Source organism: Cryptomeria japonica, chromosome 11 (genome assembly GCF_030272615.1).
Source record: "Cryptomeria japonica chromosome 11, Sugi_1.0, whole genome shotgun sequence".
In the NCBI taxonomy this organism is placed as follows: Eukaryota; Viridiplantae; Streptophyta; class Pinopsida; order Cupressales; family Cupressaceae; genus Cryptomeria; species Cryptomeria japonica.
Window position 1 is genome coordinate 385,714,523 of NC_081415.1, and position 21,196 is coordinate 385,735,718.

Here is a 21,196-nt window from a genome sequence, read left to right on the forward strand (position 1 = left end):
GGAGATATATGCAGAGATGGATGTAACTTGAGAATTTATATATCTAGATGCGATGAGAAAAGGAGTGAGATAAGTAGAGAATGAAGAGGTAGATAAAAGATATTCATAGAACTATAGATCGACAAGTGATAGATAAAGGAGGTGATAGGAAGAAAAAAATGAGACTTCATATGCAAAATTTGTGGGTATTTAAAGTTTTAAAAATGAAGGATTAAATTCAAATGATTATAATTAATTTTTGGTCTATAATATAATAAAATTACCTTATCCACTTAAAAGGTCTCTTAACTACATTTCCAACACATGTAAAAGATTGAAATTTCGATAGGAAACACAAAAGTTATGCCCATTTTACTAAAGTATACTTTTTATGTTGAGAGAAACAAATATCCGATTTGGTTTCCAAAACAGATATCCGATTTAAATGGATATCCGATTTGAAAAAACATGACATCACAAATTAGATATCCATTATGGATATCCGATTTGGTTTGGTATTAGCAAACCAAATTCAAATTTTGGTCGACCCAAACAAAAAGTCAAAGCGGATTTTAACGTGTTTGACAAAGTTTAAAACGTGTTTTTTTCCCCATTGCCACTTTTTGGACCCCCATGATCCCGCACATACCTTATATGTATATATGTATATAGATATGTATATATATGTATGTATATATTATTTACATATATATATACATATATACATATATACACACACACACACATATATGTGTGTGTGTGTATACATATGTGTATACATACATACATACATACACACATACATACTACATGTATGTATGTATGTGTATATGTATATATATATGTGTGTGTATATATATATATTTATATATATACACACATATATATACATATATATGCATACATATACATATACATAGATACATATATGCACACACACACACGTGCGCATACACACACACACACACACATATATAAACACAGATATACATATACATATATCTATATATGCGTGTGTGTGTTTATATACATATATATGTATACATGTTTATATGTATATGCTTATGTATATATGTATGTGTATGTATATACATATACATATACATATACATATACATATACATATACATATACGTACACACACACACACACACATATATATCTATATGTATATGTATATGTACACACACATATATATACATATACATATATATATATATATACATATACATATATATACATACATATGTATATGTATATATATGCACACACACATATATACATACATATGTATGTATATATGTGTGTGTATGTATGTATATATATGTATACACATATATATTTGTATATGTATATATGTATATATATACATGCATATATATACGTATGTATGCATGTCAATATCCAATCTCAATGTACATGTATTCCGTCACTACAAAATATTTGATGTCAGCATATGTATCTATGAAAATAAACAGTACATATATATACATCAAAATAATGTTGTCCATCTCTATCAAAAATAGATAAATCTATACAATATCATAACTGTGCTCAGGACCCTTCGAGGGCATGAATCCCTGAGCCCGTAGGTGCCAGAGGATCTTGATCATGACATGGAGGTTATTAGATTGATGTAGACTATGATCTTGTAGCTGTAGTGCTCCACAAGCAGATTCCTCTTAACTCTCCTTGTAGCTCCACCATGGTGTCTCTCTACGTCATCAGCTCCTCCCATAAGGCAGCCTCCCTCTATCATGTTGCATCCAAATTTGTCATTAGCTGGCGAACTCTAGGATCTACGCCCTATCGTGTAGATGCAACCTATCGATGGAGGTTATCGACCTGGCTTTGCATAGCATCACATGTCCACTTGGCACTCTCAACTTGTGTCACTTCCTAGTCTCTCTCTCTCCAATGGCGGTCCACAACTCCAACAAGGCTTGGTCTCTTTGTCCCATCACCATGGCCAATTGTGTTTCTCCCTGCACCAACTCCACCTGACCCTCCTCATATGCTATCCTAAGTCATTCTACAGGATCAAACAAGTGTGCATTTCTCCCCCATTGACTATAGGGGCCGATATGCATCCAGGAATAGACCCTAGATCTGGATAAATAGGATAATATCTGACAATGCTTGGTGGATAAAGCTCGACAACTCGGCAACACTCTTTACAATCACAAACAATATAGAAATATCAATATCTCTATCATATCATATTTACATCTCATATACCAAATTAAAAGTAAAGAGAACTATAGCATACAAACTAAAATCACAATGGATACCATGATCACCCCTTTGCCAATCTGGATCTCGTGGTAGCACGCTACTAGAGGATGCCCTCATAGTCCCTATTGTTGATGTTGCTGGTGGTACTAGTGGTACAATAGGTGAAAGTGGCAACCCCCTAGGTGGTGAAGCTCATGCGGCTCTCACTGAGCTCCATTTGTTGCTCACTACCTATGTATTTGTCTCTCGCCCTTATCACCAGAGGATGACCCCTCATTGGTGTCTCCTCCCAAGGCTTGAGCATCTCCTCCCTCATTGTTAGGTGCAAAAATGGGAGAGGGACTTGAAGTGCTCCACCACTCGGTGAAGTCTTGTGTCACCCTAACATCATCTATGTCTAGCTAGGGCAGGATTTCATCATCATCATTGCCCTCGAGACTATCTCGTACATCGTCGAGAGTAGGGCAGGGTAAATCCTAGGGCCATAGGGTGCTCCTTGCTAACCAAACATTTATGGGTTCAATAGAGGGAATAGTCTGAACTTGTTTGAACTGGTGCATGCACCACCTCCAGTAGTAGGGGATGACTATGTGGTCATGTTGCCTAAGAAAATGTATGTATCATTCCATCCACATGGCAGCTATGTCTGGTCTATAACCCAGGCCACTATCTCTCGGAAAGGCTTCCAAACAACATCTCCAATCTCGAGTCGGTCAATCATGATCCACCATAGGTCAGATTACCGGTCTTCCACTTAGATCATCAAAGTGGATACATGTGTTCTCATAGCATATTTATGGGCATCAGACATGGAACCTTATCAACTTCATATAGGTGATGTGCTCGAAGATCCACACCTATAAAAAGGTACAAACTATCAAGATCTGGAACTCATGGTGGATGTAGTAGGAAAGCTTGTAATAGAGATACATGGGCATGCTCAACCCTCACACAAAAATGGTACTCTCCATCTCTTGAATTAGTGGAACAAAACCCACTACTATCTTTGAGCCTCATCCATTAGTAAGCACTCATAGTGCTACAGTCACGATCATGATGCACTAGATCAATGGTATCAACCTTCGTCCCTGGCCAAGTGATTGAAGGTAGATGTGGTCGGTCGTGTCTATCACTTGATCTAGACCCAACTCTTGTTGTGCCTATAACTCTTGTGCTAATGAGATGGCCGATGTGACCTGTCGATCGTGAATGGGTAGTCTCAAAATGCAATACATTTATCAAGGTGAATGCCATCTTCCCCATGGGTAGGTGAAATGGCATTGTGTCTGCATCCCACCTCTCCATCAAAGGTTGCAACATTTGTGCATGGAAGCAGAACTTTGGCATGCAGCATACCCACCAGAGTCCCACTCTCTGGAGCCACTGGCGATATGCTATAGGTATCTCCTCTGCTCTCTCCCATAGCACACTAAGGAGATGTCTAGATGTGCGCCCCCTAACCTCTGGCAGATTCTGCATCAAAACAATATTCTAATCGATCCTCCGCATTATTATCTGGATGCTTGTGTGCCTTGTAGACACTAACGCGTCAGTTGGATGCAAATGTGTCTGGTGGACACCATCATTCTCATTAGACGACATTACCATTTGGGATGACAACATGGTTCTAAGACCCTAGCGCATCCTAGGGATGTGTGCATTGTGTCAAAATACAAAATCCCCATTAAATGCATAAAATGACCTAGAAAAGTGTGATTTGAGACTCACCTACACTGGCTACTCACCTTGCTCCACTGCAGTGTGTAGCTCCTCAATTCTACTAGCTCAGTGCTCTTTCCTGCATGGCATTTTTGCTGAAGCTCTATAGAAATATTAGATAAAATGCCCCCATGATCAATAAGGATAATGACCCTTCTAGGGGTCCACCCCTGGAGTATATAGTCAGATTGTCCCGACCCCTTTTGAGACTTGTTTGGCTCATCCTCCTTATTTTTTCCACGTCATTGGAGGCAAAACATGAGGGGGCATATATGTGAACCTTCATCAAAATTTTCACTTCCTATCTATACTGACGCTTCTTAAGCATTCTTCTCACCATAGTAGCTTCCTCTATTTTTTGTGCTAACAAAATTTTGATCTTTGCAGTACTTGAATTTTCATGCTGTAACATTGTGGTTTTCATAGAGACCTGGGGACATCACTCATGTTTTCCTACTCAACCTCTACGACCTCTACAATATCCTTTTTGGATAGGTATTTGCTGCATTTATTGTACTGCATGGGATTAATGAATTCATCTTTCTAGACTACTTTAGTGCAACTAATCCCTTGAGTAGACCAGTTCACTAAAGTGGGGGGAAAATGTAGTGTCCTAGCTTATGCCAAGTGCATTTATGACACTTACACATTATGCCTAATGCATTTATGACAAGCCTCATGATCAAGATCTCATTATTTTGACATCATGAGGTCAAAAGACAAAGTGCCTCCAATTTCCCCAAAGTCTCATTTGGAACCATTTTGGTGAGGATGACAACACGTCGCATAGACATCTGCACACAGTTCTAATATCCCATAAGATTCCTAAATCCAAAATCATATATCCCGCATCAAATGTTTTCAGACGCATTTCCGTTCACTTGAATTAGTCCATAACGACTCTTCGTGCCTATTCATTGCATTAAAATCTCATTTTCTTTCTCATTTGTATCTCTAGACACTCTTGGAAAGAAATCTCTCAAAAGATCACTTTCTCTTGGCTCTCAAGTTGTTGACTCTCATTGTGAATATTTGGCAACTATCTCCCAACAGCAGCACCATCTCAGGCTCCATCACACTCTTATCTCAAGTGAGGGGTTTGGTTAGAACACTTTGTCTTGTCTCTTATCACTTATCTTACAACATTGTATGTATAACATTGTTGTATTTCTGAATGTATCTATTGTCTAGGTGCATTTAGTCTATCATTTATCATTTGATCTTATATTTGTTGCAATAGGGGTTTTCCTCCATTAAGAGGGGCTTGCTTCTATTGCTTCTCTTGCATCTCATGCAGTAGGGGTTTTCCTCCATTAAGAAAGGTTAGTTTCTATTACATTTATCTTTTTATCCTATATATCTATCTGGCTGTCTATGGCGGTGGAAACACCAAAACAAGGGTTTGACTGAGGCAAACCCCTATACAAAGCCATCATTTTCTTCCTATATTTATGTTAGTAGGTGGTGAATAGGTTCTACATGGCTAAGGATTAATTATAAAGTGTTCTGGGCACATTTGCTAATATATGTCCGTACAGAAGATAGCACAACGCATAGACATCCCTGCGATGCATTGACATCCACAACCCAAGACTGAATAAGTTCTCTGCTATAATTTATTTTTGTTCCTACATTTCCATAATAGTTAGAACTTTATTAGTCTTTTATATTTACTCTGATATTTTGGAAATTCATAGTTTAGTTTAGTGTTCATTCTATTGTTGCATTTTTATCCCCTGACTCACCTTTAGCACCAGTTTAAGTGAGGTAGTGGCAGATAGTTTTTTCTCTAAGATTTGTCATATTAGAGGTAACAAATTCCCTCCTCTATAGGTTGTACCCTGAGAACCCATCCATCATTGATAACAACTCACAACTTGTCACCCTTTGCAACATGGCCTCCATATTTGGGAGTGGGAAATTGTCTTTTTAAGTGAGGACATATTCAAATTTCTAAAATCTACACACAATCTTATATCCCTAATTTTCTTTCTAACTAGAAGTAAATTTGAGACCTAGGTGGAATTTCTGATTGGTTTAAAGATTCCACCATCTCTAAACTTCATAAGCTCCTCTTGCATTTTTTGTCTCAACATTGGGTTGATTGGTCTTTTCTTTTGTCTGAAAGATTTTGCCTTGGGATCATATTGGAATAAGTCTTCTTTGTAAGCCTTCAGATAATCATATGACTAAACAAAGACATGCTTGTATTTTCTCAATAGCTCTATGAACATGGTTCTAATTTATGGACTATCCTTTTCACCAATTTATACCTTCTTTGGAGATGATTTTGTGCCTAGATTTATTTCCTCCGAGTCTTCTTTGTTGATTGGGGCAGGTCTCATTTCTTGACCATCACTACTATAAAACACCCTCTCTAAGGCTACAAGTCCCTTATGAATCTTATTGATTTTTATTTGAACAACTTCATTCCCAAATATTGTCTCTTTACCATCAAAAACTTCAACAAAGACATTAATGTCTATTTATTTGATCTCATACTCATCAATGAAGTGGAAGAATTTGAGCAAGTCATCATTAGCATTTAAAAATTGTCAATTAGAAATGTTGTCTGGGATAGAGGGCCTAGTTTTTACTTCCATTCTTGATATTCTAGCTAGAGTAATGTCATTACTCTTCAAGGCAACAATCACTAATAAGTTTGTCATGATGGTTTTTGATCTCTCTACCCATTCTATGGAAAAAGCATCAAAGAATTCTATTGAATACCAGAAAACACACTTATATTGTTTCAATCTCTTGTTCTTAGAAGAATACTTTGACTTGACTTGACACAAAACTAACTCTGAATCACCCCATACTGATAGTATTTTGATTCCATGTTTGGTGGCAAGATTAAGAAGTAGAGGTAGTGCTTCATACTCAACAACATTAATAGTGCACTCAAAGGATTACTTGAATGTTTTCCTACTAGGTGCAATAAAAATTACTCTTGCACCTAAGCCCTCCTTGCTACAAGCCCCATCAAAATACATCTTCCACAAACCCTCTTGATGATTCTGTATCTCCTTACTAATAGGGTCTATGCTCTGAAGTAGTGGTTGTGCTGGCTCAATTTTGAAGTTGTCCATGTCAACATCATAGAAGCATACCAGATCATTTGCGTTTATAATCTTGTTTGTGCTTGGAGATATTCATTCCCTTTCCAATTTAACCTCACTTCCACTTACTGGTATTATGGCATAAGACAAATCTAATTACATTACCTCCTACAACAACACTCCATTGTCTTGACAATAACATGTCATAGTTTGGTGGAAATTCAACTACTGTCACATCAACCTTGTAGGTGGCTTAAGGGAAATTGGCTAATTTAACCTCTAAGTCCTTCAAATTCCAATTACTAGGATTACTTTTTTATCCATAGCATAACACTTCCCATAAGTGATATCAACCTATTCGTTCCCAAAATCATAGTGATGGCAAGCCTAGCTAATCACCAATTGCAAAAGAACACACAGGAACTTACAATCCAATGACTGGGCAATAATTATAGGAAGTTCAAGAAAATAACCAATGTCTACAGGCTTCCTAACAGATTTGTGACAGGAATAGAATAGTGAGTAACCAAATTCCATAACAAAAATAGTGAGTGGTCAAATAGCACTACGTTTACATAAACACCAGGAAACAACATGATCAATTAACTAGACAGATATTGAACATCAAAATATTTTATTTATTTCTGCAAACTATATGATGTCGATTACAATCAAATACAAATGTTACATTTCAACAATTTGGCTAGACACCTGTTCGATCACCTTTCATTCTACACCCACTATGCCTTGGCTATTCACCAATGAACTTGAACTTCTTTTATATCTCCTTGGGCCTATGCACTATGCCATCCTTCCTTTCGTTTGGCCTATTGGCCTCTTTCCTTTCGACACTCACAAACTAATTTGTCGATTGGCCTTCCATCTTTGTTGCCATCATTTTGTAATAGTTATGCCCTCTCCATAGCTCTCACTCTCTACCTTTGAAATGAGACTTCTCATCCCATCCAAGTCGTTCTCCTCTTTTTCACCTTTCAAACTTGACCTACTACCTTTTCATTATTCCATTTTCCTTTGTTTGGCCGATTTTGGCCTCTATTATTCTGCAATAGTTATCTTCCCCCAACTATCAATCCTTTAGGTTTCCTCCTTATTTCCACAATCTATTCTCCACCCAAACTGCTCGACTACTCTTCACTAGTTCATTACCATTCATAACCAATTCTTTTAACTTCTCATTAATCCTTATTTATTCATCTCCTTCTACTTAAGGCAATAACTCAACTTGTTCAGTTGCCTACCCACGTGGCGATAGGATTTATATCTAAAAAATTGAAGTTGACAATAAGACTAAAAAAGTCAATTATAGAAAACAAATTGATGCCCCTGCATCAGACTCGCCAGGGGACAAAAAGATCATGTGCTCCTACATATGAGGCAGTTAATCAATGCTTGCCTCTATACTTTTCTTTTGTTTCTTCCACAATCATTATGGAACTAACATTATACTCCTCCAATAGAGTTTCTTACTACACTTTTCCTTGTTGTTTACCATTCTCCCCCAATATCTTATTCTCACCCATTCATCAACATAAATGATCATATGGAAATCTATTATCTCGATGTCTTCAAACTCACACACCCCATTCACTGACACTCCAACATTCATAGTATCTATTATAGATATTCTAACTACCTCCTTATCTTTGTCCATAGCCTCATTCAACATCTTTTCCAACTTCGCTTCCACAATGAAAATTATCCAATCATTTTCCACTTCTTCTTCCAAAGAAGCCTTCATAATATCACTACTAACATCTACATACATTATTCCACATTCCATCTTAGCTGTAACAACTTTGAAATTTTGAATTAAAATCTTCCTCTTTGCATCTTCCATTTCTCCATCTATCTTCATACTTCAATCTTGTATGTCTACTCTTGCTCTATTGCTGCTAGTTGTATCCACAAATCTTAATTCATTTTATTATTGATGGCTCCTCTTTCTAATTCCTTTGCTGCAATATCCTCACCTTGCATCTCTTTGCCTCCATCATTTTCAACCACTGCTACTCCAATAGACACCTCTATACTTCCTTTTGTCCTCTCTTCCATGCCTTTCTTTGTGATTTATCCATCAAATATTCCTTTGTCTTCATTTTCTGCCCCTAGATCTTCTTTTAGCTTCTCATCTGCATCTTCTATATAACTTCTCAATCCCTCATCATCCCTTGGGTCTACTGTATAGTCTTGAGTCATGTAGTTCTCATCTAACCCTTCATTCTTATCCATTGCCCAATTGTAAGTGTGCCTTTTGTGCCTTCCAACTTGTCTATGTTGTGTTTCCTTCTTCTTCTTCTTGTATCTGCTCCTTCTCAACTCTTTCTCATCTACAATCCTCCATAGCTTCATTTCCCATTCACATATTTCATCATCATTACTTAATGCCACGTCCCTCTTCGTTTCTTCTTTCAAGCTCTTCTCTTCAACAAAATCATTCAAAGATATCAACACACTTTAAGGACTGAAATTTTACCTCTTTATCTTCTATATTTTTGTCAACTTGTGTCTTAGCTACAACCTTTTCCATTAAGTTTGTCTTGTCATTTTCATTTTCTCCTTTGTGATCTTTGCCATCCACAAGTTCCTGGAATTTCCTAAAACTCTGCAACCACTACTATCTCACACTTTACTTCTTCATTTTCAGTGCTTGACTTCTCATCTTCATTTATTCCTTTCATGCCCTTTCTTAGACAGGTTCCTGTTGTGAATCCTTTCACTTGTACACCCACAAACTCATTCTTCTCTTCACATCTTCCATTAATTTGTAGTGTTTTTCCACCGCCATCTCCTACAACACCATTGTCAACTATCACATTCTTGGCCACCCATACTTTGTTTTCCTTAGCTCCGAGCTAAAGTCTTTCTTTTTCTGCACTTTTTCTCCATAACCCATGGTTTAATTTCTACCTTGTAGCATCTTCTTTATGTTTTCTTTCTTCACAACATGCCTTATGTTATAGCTTCCCCTTAAACTTTATCATGCCTTTCATCTTATGAGCTTCTTTGCTGGCATAAACTCCAACATAATCACCTATTTCCTTGCACTTTAACTATTGCCTATCACCAACTAGTTTCCTTTTCCAAAGCGGTACCCTATAACCATGATCCCAACCAAGATTTGGAAACTCCTTTTTGTTCTCATCTTTAACTAGCATAACTACACACTTTGTTCCACCTTTATAATCAAAATCAACACTCTCATTATTACTTACCTCTGCAATAGACTATTGTCCTAAGTCTCCTTCATTCTCGTCTTCACTTCTTATCAATTTCTCCACTCTAATAATTTCTTCATCTGCAACATCTCTCTCCTTTTGCACCTATTGTTCCAATTTGCTTCCACCATTGACTTCTTGTCTTTCCAACTCTCCAGCTTCATAGACATATTTTCCTACATCCACACCATCCTTTAAGGCATTATTATACTCTAGGGCATCTTCAAAGTGTTCTTTATCATGCTGGTATATTTCTTCATCAACCTCATCTTTATTTTCGTACTCTTCAGAATGACCCTGTACTACAAACTATTGCTTTGTATCTTCCTAACATATTGATACAACTTGTCTTCTTTCTTTTTCATCTTCAATTCTTTCTTTGGGTGCTACTATTGTCCCATCTCTCATCATCTTCCAGGTCTCATTCTTGACCTTCCCTTTCAAGTTTCTTAGACCAGCGACCACATACTTAAACACAACATTAGAAAATAAAACAAGAGACCAACATGCTCCCAAAGCGCCTCCTTCATGGACACCATCCTTTCTTGGTTGCTTCCTCTTTTGAGTGCTTCTTCCTTCACTACTCTACATTCTTTATTACTTTCTTTCATGTTCCCCACAAATAGAACTTCTTTCACTTCTTTCTTGACATGATTCCCACTCAACAACTTTCTATTGTTTGAACCTTTTCTATCTTCTCTCTTCATGTCAAGCATCTTTTGCCTTCTTTTCTTGACAATCTCCTTTATAGGCCACTTTACCTTCTTTTCCATTGGTCAAACCCAAACATATTCTTGGCTTCTCTCCTCAAGACAATCCATATACTTCTCGATATATCTTCTCAAACAACCATTTCCTTTTCAAATTCTCCATCTTTCTTTTTCACATTTTCTTTCTTCATGTCTCTCTTCTTGAGACTTTCTCTTTGAGAATGTTGCTGCATGTTTCTTTCTCTTGACCTTGTCATAACACACCTAGGGTTTTTCTCCTTTTTCTCTACCCAATCTTTCAGTACCCAAATTGCAACACACATAAATTTTCAAGATTACATGAACACCATTCACATACTTCTCCAAAGTTCAATTAATCATTCTCTCTTTCCTTGCCCAAATATTTTGGGCTCTGATACCAAATTGATGGCAAGCCTAGATAATCACCAATTGCAAAAGAACACACAAGAACTTACAATCCAATGGCTAGACAATAATGATAGGAAGTTCAGGAAAATAACCAATGTCTACAGGCTTCTTGACAGAACTGTGACAAAAACAAAACAACGAATAACCAAATTCCATAACAAGAACAATGAGTGGTCAAATAGCACTATGTTTACATAAACACTAGGAAGCAACATGATCAATTAACCAGACAGATATTGAACATCAAAATATTGACTTTATTTCTGCAAACCATATGATGTCAATTACATTCAAAGATAAATGTTACATTTCAACAGTTTGGCTAGACACCTGTTCGATCACCTTTCTTTTTGCATCCACTATGCCTTGACAATTCACCAATGAACTTGAACTTCTTTTATATCTCCTTGGCCCTATCCACTATGTCGGCCTTCCTTTCATTTGGCCTATCAACCTCTTTCCTTTCGACACTCACAGACTAATTTGCCAATTGCCCTTCCATCTTTGTTGCCATCATTTTGTAATAGTTATGCTCTCTCCCAAACCGATTGGTCTCTCACTCTCTACCTTCGAATTGGGACTTCCCTTCCCTTCCAAGTCATTCTCCTCTTTTTCACCTTTTGAACTCAGCCTACTACCTTTTCATTATTCTCCTCTATTTGGTTGATTCTGGTCTCTATTGTTCTGCAGTAGTTATCTTCCTTGAACCGTCAATCCTTTGGTTTCCTCCTTATTTCCACAATCCGTTCTCCTCCAAAACTGCTCAACTACTCCTCAATGGTTCATTACCATTTGTAACCAATTCTTTTAACTACTAATTAATCCTTATTTGTTCATATCCTTCTACTTAAGGCACTAACTCAGCTTGTTCAACTGTCTGCCCACATGGTGACATGATCTATATGTGCAAAATAGAAGTTGACAATATGACTAAAGGAATCAATTATAGAAAACAACTTGATGCCCTTGCATCATGTAGGTTATCAAACCCTAAAAGTATGTCAAGCTTTATGATCAAATTCAACAGTGGATTTGGCCAACGAATGAAAATCAATCCATGAAAGGATTGATTACTCTTGCACTTCTGGTTCTACTATACCAAGGCAGATGTACCATTGTGATGATCAAGCAAATCATAAATTTTTATAAAAACTTCAATTAGCCTCTATTTTAGAATGGCATGAATATTTGAAATAGATAATTGTATACATACTAACTCCTACTCCTATCTCTACAACTAAAAAATAAAGTGTATAATAATTTAATTGGTTTTGAAATGAAATTTGATTGGTGTCTTATTTCAGGCAACAGAGTCACGATGAATATTTTGTTCGTCTGGTGTTTGACATTCAATTTTCTCATCACTACTCTTGTTTATGCCTTGCATGAAAATGCAAGAATATCAATCACATAACCCTACTTATTGATCTAATTTATTCCTCCAAATCACTATATTTGATCAACAAAATTTAACTCTTCCTTGACAAGACCCACCAAACAGGATACACAAATACATTAAGCTGCATTGACAAATAAGACACATCATTGATACGTTGGTTTATATGATTAGGAAGTCATAAATATGGAGATGGTCAAATGATATTTATACATTAAAATAAATGAACAACTGAAGACATCACCAGAACAAAATATTTTTTGCATGTTCCACTCAGAAGCCCTAAATATAATATAATATTATTAAAAATACATTATAATGTCTTCTCTTTTTTCTCTCTAATCCCCCCTTCCCTCAGTCTTGATTTCCCTTTTATAAGTTTTAAGGGAGCACTTCAGACCATCACATCTTTTGCTAATTAACTAACTTTTATAACTATACCTTTAACAATCATAAAATAATTGCCAATCCCATGAATACGGATAATACTTTGCAATACTTCAAAGTTCAATGATTAAAATTCAATACTTTGACTTGTGCATTTAATTGCATCTTCACCCTTCTTGAAATCTATCATGAAAACATTTAATTATGGCTAAAAACACTTCGCACTATATTATTATGTTCTCTTGGTGAAAAATGGTTTCCCCTACTCTTTTTTTTGGCAAAAGTGGCTAGCCACTAATATATATTAATATAATAATAGATTACAAAATCTAGTTCAAAGAGCATACCAGCAGGAAAGAATCAGAAAAAGAAAACCTCCGATTATAGCTCGAATTACAATCCAACTGATAACTACCTAAAAAAATTCTACTACTAACCTAATTACATATTTTTGATTTCCTTTATACAAATCCAAAATTACTTGGTTTAACATGGCCACATAATGATCTCATACAAAACATGAGTAGTTTCATAACAAAATGACCAATCCTACTAGTGGTTGAAGCTAACAAAGTTGATCAAAAGTTGTCACAGAGAAGTCTTTATATACAACCTTCAAAAAAGTGTATTTCACACACCTATAGTCATTCCTCCATAAATTGCAGGTCAACTTCATTTTCATCTTGTTGTTCTTCTTGTACCCCAACTTCTTGTGTAGGTGGCAAGTCTGAATTATTGCTTGTGTCATCTAAATTTTCTGCATTTCCCATCCTTGGGGGATTGTTAAGATCCAAGATTGGAGGTTGTGTGTTTTCCTAGACGTGAGAGCCTCAAGCAACCAAAGGATGTTGAGGAGGAGGAAATTTATCATAGTCATGAGAGTTGTGAGCAACCAAAGGATGTTGAGGAGGAACATTATCTGTATTGTCATGACTTAACATGAATAATAGTGCATTGACCTTTTTATAAATTCTCTCTATCATGTCTTGCCCGAGCACCCTATTATGCCTGTATATTGCTTGTTGAACATACCTAAAACTCTACATTTCCAATGTGTGTTTAATATTATCATAAACTAAAATATAAGCATGTCCATTGAGAAGAAAATAGAGGGGAAAAAGACCCCCAATATGTGCTTGTCCTTTCTAGGAATCATAATGTTGGACTGCAAGAAGAAGTTTTTTGCTAGGAAGAAATTCATCTCTAACAACTCTTCTTGCAATTAACTCAAGAGAAGACAATGATTGTAACAAATCTAGGGCATTAGACAAAAATATTGAAAGCACTTGAGAGGGGAGTATAATTCTTCTTTCCTGTGGGTATAGTATTTTGTCCCCATTTAGCCTTTTAACACATTTCGTGAATTGATAATATGAACCTTGAACACTAGTCCTAAATTTTCATCTGAAATTTGTTGTGTGAACGGGCTTTCACAATGTGCAATTGAGATGTTTACCCTATAATTTTGTGGTATATACTCCATATGTACCAAGTGATAACATGGACACCAATAGGTTGTTTGAATTTTGCCTTCGTTTGAAGAAGATGAGCTTTGTTGCATTTGAAATGGAACTGTTTTCACATAGCACTTTGCACCATTTTTCTTTTAAAAATGAATGCATAAGACAAAGTTAACTTGGGAAGATTTATTATAAGAGCGCTACGACTGAGATTACCAATTGTTTATTGAAATTTAGAAAATCATTATTACTTGTGGAGGCAAATGAATACATCACAAATGGTATAGCTCACACATTCTGATTGCTTTGGTATCGTATGAAGCTTGATTTAATTCATGCATTAAACTCCACATTTTAGCCCCCATATCAATTCAAAATGGCCTTTCACACATGTGAACATAGGAATGTGATGAGTGAAAGATTCATATAAATTTTCCCCTGCTGAGTATTAATTGCTATCATATCACATAAGATGAAATGCATGATTTAAAGTCTTGTCGTATAATGATATTTGTTCTTAATAATTACCTTCTCCTTGTACCAAAACTGGATTATTTTTCTTGATGTCCTCTAAGTGGCAAAATATTTGATAAACTTTGCTCTCTTTTATTTGATTATTACATACACTTTGGTTAAAGTGGAATGATTATTTTGAGTGAATACCCCCTCCTTTTGTTGAGCACATCTCCTCCTTCACAATGTCCTCCAGGAGAGGAAATTGTTTAATATTAGTGCCATCTATCCTTGAGTCAACTTTTGTTTTATTAAAACCCATGTTTGCTAGCCTATTCCCCTCTCTAAATGAGTGTGATATGCAAAATGCTTCAAAAGAATCCAAAAGGGCCCAAACTTGCATCAAAACATAGTTAATATGCCAATTGAGAGATTTTTTGTTTTTGCGAGCTTTAATAATTATTGAAGAGTCCCCTTCAATATGGATTTTTGAGTAACCCAAATGCTTGGCAAGTATTAAGCCACTCAAGAGTGTTTAGGCTTTGGCCATGTTATTAGTCCCTGGTGGTAATGCAAAGGATTTGAAATTTTTCAATTCACCTAGATGGTCCCTAATACAGACACCAACCCCTGATTCACCTGGGTTGCCTCGAGAAGATCAATCAAAATTTACCTTTACAAAGTTTGGTTGTGGAGGTTGCCAAGTAATGAGAGATATGTCAACCTTTGGGTTAGAAGATGATGCCAAATTTCCAGTAGATGGTAAACAAACTAGTTTCCATTTCTTCATAATGATGCCATCCCATGACGTAAAGAGTGAGGCACAATTGTAATGATTTTGTATATATGCATTAACAAATTCTGAAATTGTTTTTTCAATTACCTCTTATACTTTCTGAGTAGGAGATATAACTTTTCAAAAAAATATTTTATTGTTCTCACACCAAATGGACCACAAGACTCTTGCTGGGATAACCTTCCAAATGCAAGAGAACATGGAGGATTTATAGAGAATAGGCCATGATTGAAATAAATCCCAAATTGTGTTTGGTAATGGAAGAGAAAGGTCCATTTTTTCCATAATGAATTGCCAGCATTGTTGAGCAGATGAGCATTGGATAAATAAATGATCGACACTTTCATTAATATTACCATATAAAACACAACAGAAAGGTTGTGCAATCTACAATTTAACTAGCTTGACACTAGTTAGAATTTTCTTTTGAAGAGAGAACCAAGAAGAGCACTCTACCTTTCCAATAGAAAGAGCATGCTCTTTGCACCTATTTCTAATTTCCCCTACTTCCCTATCAGTATAATGCAAATTATCAAATAATATACTATTTCCCCCTCACCATCTCTGTAAAATCAATTTATCTTTAAGCGAAAACCATCAGTCAGTTCTGTTGGAACCCTAAAATTTGCAATTTTTAGAGTTCCAAATTCCAAGACAAGGAGCAAGAAAAATTCTAAATATATATATTGAATAGGTACAAGTAATATATTTTATATTTGTTGCACAATATGAAACCATAACATAAACACAATAATGGGCATAAAAAATGGAGTGTGAAGCACCAAAGGGGGTATTTACATCATTTAAAGACCATTTATCCATTATATACCCATAAAATAGCCTTAAAATACCTCTAATATGCCTAAACAACTTGTAAAGTGACAATTAATTACATAAACTAAGGCAATTTCGGGATTTGGAATTATTTTTATTTAAAAGGGGGGTGTCTTTTCACCCAAAGGGGTATGAAAACCATTCAAACACATATATATGTGTGATGTAAAATGTAAAGAGAGAAGAAAGAGAGAATAGAAGAGAGACAAGAGGTGGAGGCAATTTTGTACTTTTAAACTTTTTATCAAAAATAACCAGTTGCATTTTCTTTCTCATATGTGTTGAGAGTTAACATATTTTTAAAAGGCAGTTTCTTATGATATTATCTAAAAGTGGATAAGGTTATTCATGTTCTTCCAGTAAAATTTTGTGTTTCATATTGTAGATTTGGATCAAAAAGATTTACTCGCGAATTGTAATTGTTCCCTGTATTTCTTCCTTGGATGGTCTCTTAAAAGTTAGGGTTAAATTCATTCAAGCAGTTTACAATATAAACATCAAAATAGAGCTCATAAGAAACAGTAACTGACAGACTTACCAAAAGGGGTGGGTTTAAAAATTGTCTCATAAGTTTACACAATAAGTCTTGAAGAAATATAAGACTCTGTAGCCCAAATAAGAGGAAAGGCACTGGTCATTTGTAAACAAACCCTTTAACCATACCAATTACCCTTTACTTTTTAGCATTAGGATTAGTAGAGTAGGTATAGTAGGTAATTTAGCCAAAGTGTAACATATATACTTTTACAAGATACATAGATCAATACACACATCTGAAATCAATCTGTTTAAGAAACTTATGCCATTCTGAGACTAGGAGATATCAGATTAAGACACTAAATCTGCTATAAAAAGCATTAGCGGAAGGAACAACTAGTGAGTAGGTATACCCGCCTAGGTCCTGCAGAGCCTAAAGTGAGAGAGTTAGTAACCAAATAGGTTCACTCTATAAGTTGGCCAAGTCAATTGGAGGGTTTGATCATAGGAGTTGGCATTTCCTTAGAACCTATCCAATCTGTTGATTTGAGACCCAACAAGTTCTTCACATATTATTTTACTGATGAAAATATAACTTGTAATTCCCACTATTTGGAAAATTATCTCATTCTTTCACATTCCAGTTAAATGCTTTCTTTGATCTCCATTTTTCTTAGATTAAAACAATTCAATCATTTTGCCTTGATTTTTTATGTGAAGATATTCCATTCACATCATTGCCTTCATTTTACTTTAATCTTTACTTTATTGAATCTTTTTATCTAACATATTGAAGTACAACCTTAGTGAGCAAAGTTGTAAGATCTACTCCAATATATCCATGGGTACCCTTAGCAATCCTTTCAAGATCAACATCATCAAACAACTTCAAATTCTTCATATGAACATAAAGTATTTCCAATCTACCTACATCTAAAAACCTAATATCAATTTCACTGTCAAACCTTCCAAACCTTCTAAGTGTTGGGTCAATTACATATGGCTAGTTAGCTACTCCAACAACAATATCATAGGTAGGAGATTTATTTCCATTACTTTAAACTCTACACTATGCATTCCACCTCTTACAAGGAAAACATCCCCTTTTCTTATTGGATGATAAACTTCCAAAAGATAGGGATTCAAATAATCATCAAACAAATTCCTAGTGATGACTTTGATGGTATCATTAATGAAAATAATATGAACGTGCTTGTCGTAATAAACCATATCTCCCAAATCCACCCTTGGACTCCTTATTCATTCTAACCTTGGGCTCTTCACAGGCCTCATCTGCAAATGCAATATAGATCATACATTTCCTCTTCTTTCCCTTTATAAGGATTGTGCCTCCACGAAACAATTGTAAATCTTCCATTGTTTTTGGGTGTAGGCAAACAACTGAGTATCATTATTAATGGCTTTGTCTACAACCAATTGATTCGTTGCATTCTTTCGGTCTTAAAACTATTGTGCTAAAATCTTCCTTTTTTTTTCAATAAAAATGGATTATTTCACTAAACTTTTTTATTAATATTTTGTATGCTAAAATCCCTTTTTGTTCCCTTCGGTTCTGAAGATTTTCCCTTGTGAGCCATCGCTGCACACAAGATATTTAGCAAGTGCGAACAATGAATGGATTAGAATTAGCTTTATACCAGCCAACTAAATTTGCATGAAGGTTTTGAATTCCTCTTCAACAAATCATCTTCTGTGACTATTTCATTTCATTCCTTGAGAAGATAACTTCTTGAGATAGTTTGGCAAAAAAGGAGGCTATGAGTCTTTTCTATATTGTACAGTTTGTATATCCAAGCGATAACAACAATAGAATTCAAAAAAAATCTTTATACTTTGATGGATGTTTGTACACTACCTCAAAGCTCCCATTTCAGCATAGGCATAGAGAATGGCAGAAATCATTGCAAAACTTAGCTTTACACCTTCCAATTGCATCTGTTTGCAGGTTTCTTAGTACACATGTTCTGTGTTCATGTCTAGTGGGGTAGTTGCAACTTCAACATATGACACAATTCCTCTATCTTTTATACTTCAATGGATGTCCACAAACTATTCCAAAGCTACCATTTTAGGAGAGGCAGGGAGATCGTGGCAAAGGTTGTGGAATGTGGCTTTACACTTTTTGATTGCATTTGCTTAAAAAATTCTATTGTATATTCATCAAATGTATTTTGTGTATATCTTGCTATCATTGCATTTTATTATATCTCATTTCTTGGAGATGTTATGTTAAACTATTCAAGTGCCTAATCTTTGCTTCCACATATTTTGCATACCTATCTACTAGGGCATATGCAATCACAACATCTTTATTGCATTCGATTGATGCCTATACGTTGTTCTAAAGCTCCTAGTTTTGGTGCAAGCAATGAAGATGTACATAAAAATATTTTGCCCACAAAATGATAAATCTAGGTATTCCAAATGTATCAGATGATTAAAAGAAATTGGTAATATCTTCAACAATCTGCAACTACTATAATTGATATGACATAAATTTGTTAAATCTCCAAAATGAGCTAGTAGCAAAGATAGGTTATTTGTTCTGTTTAACACCAAGTATTCTAGAGATTGAAGATCACAAAACTCTTCTAGCAGACTGCTAGTAGATGTTGGATACCATTCATTGTCAAATATTATTCTTTTTAAATGCTTAAGATGACCTATTAAAACGGGAATCCTTTGCAACTTACTGGTTGAAGCGATATTCGATAATATCAACTTCAAAGGAGGGTCCTCATTAGTATTTTGAACACCAAAATCTTTCAACCATTATGCTTTGATGGATGCATATAGCCTGGTCCAAAGCTTTCATTATTTCACAGGCTTGGTGAATGTTGGCAAAGGATGTGAGTTTTGGCTTTGCACCTGATAGTCACATTTGTTTGAGAGTTTTTCAAGCTTTCCAACATATTTATTTTGTGTATATTATTGCGATCATGGTATTCCACAAGACCATAGCTCCATTCCTTGTTTGTGCTCCCGTATTTTGCATTCATGTCTGCCAGTGAATCTTCATCACTCTCCCACAACTTAACCTCCTCGAAACTCCATGCCTCCTATGGGATATCGTGGTGGGGAAAAAACTACCCATAACCAACTATATTTAGAGGATTCTGCATGTTTTGTTGCTAACTAACCCCTATATAACTAGTAGGAATATGATGAGTATTCACTGGATGCATATTTAGATTTGTAGAAACAAATGACACATTGGGGGCTATAGTATTTTGAGAAGTTGATATTGGCATGGTTCCCATTGTGATGATGGACACATTTACTAGGGAGCTTGATTGGGCAATACTTGCATACTGTGTAGTGGCAGGATTTATCATCAAGGCTGATTAGAAAGCATTTGCAACTGCTGAAGTGGGTATGTTTGAAACACTTGATGCAAAAGGCACATATACAAATGACATTATGGGGTTAGAGATTGAATTGCTTGATGGTATGGGGCCTTGTATCATCCTTGTGGTGCTATAAGTATTGGACAAAGGTGGGAGAGACAAGGTTTACTAGGAGGCTAAGCTCAGAATTTCTTGGGTCATTGCTTCCCTTTCTCTCATGAGCTATAATCTTATCTTTTAAGCTCTCATCTGGCCTAACTCCATTTATAATTCCTTCTCAGTAGATTCTTTGGAAGTGGTACCAAATGTGGAACATGTGTTTGCATCAGAGAATTATGTGGGGCATGTGACTTGGGGACCAATATGACTCATTGACAAAGGAGTTGTTACAACAATCTCAAGGTTAAACCTATTTTTATCACTTGCCAACTGCTTAGCATACCTCGCTTCACATTCCCCTTGAATCCTAGCATTTTCAATTTTTTCATATAACTTGTCTTGGGATAGCCTTGCCTGAATAAGATCTATATCTAACAGGTTAGACAGATTTCTATTAGCCATTGGGAAGATTTGGTTAAAATAAAGGTTCTCTCTAGGCGAAGAATCCTCACTACTTGAGTTTTCTACCCCATGTATGGGTGTGTAGGAATCACTA

At 35.7% G+C, this 21,196-nt stretch overlaps 1 pseudogene; it reads right to left on the bottom strand.

Moving 5' to 3' along the window:
• Positions 1-18,184: 18,184 nt before the first annotated feature.
• LOC131071567 (cell division cycle protein 48 homolog) lies at positions 18,185-18,771 on the bottom strand (annotated as a pseudogene).
• Positions 18,772-21,196: the final 2,425 nt, after the last annotated feature.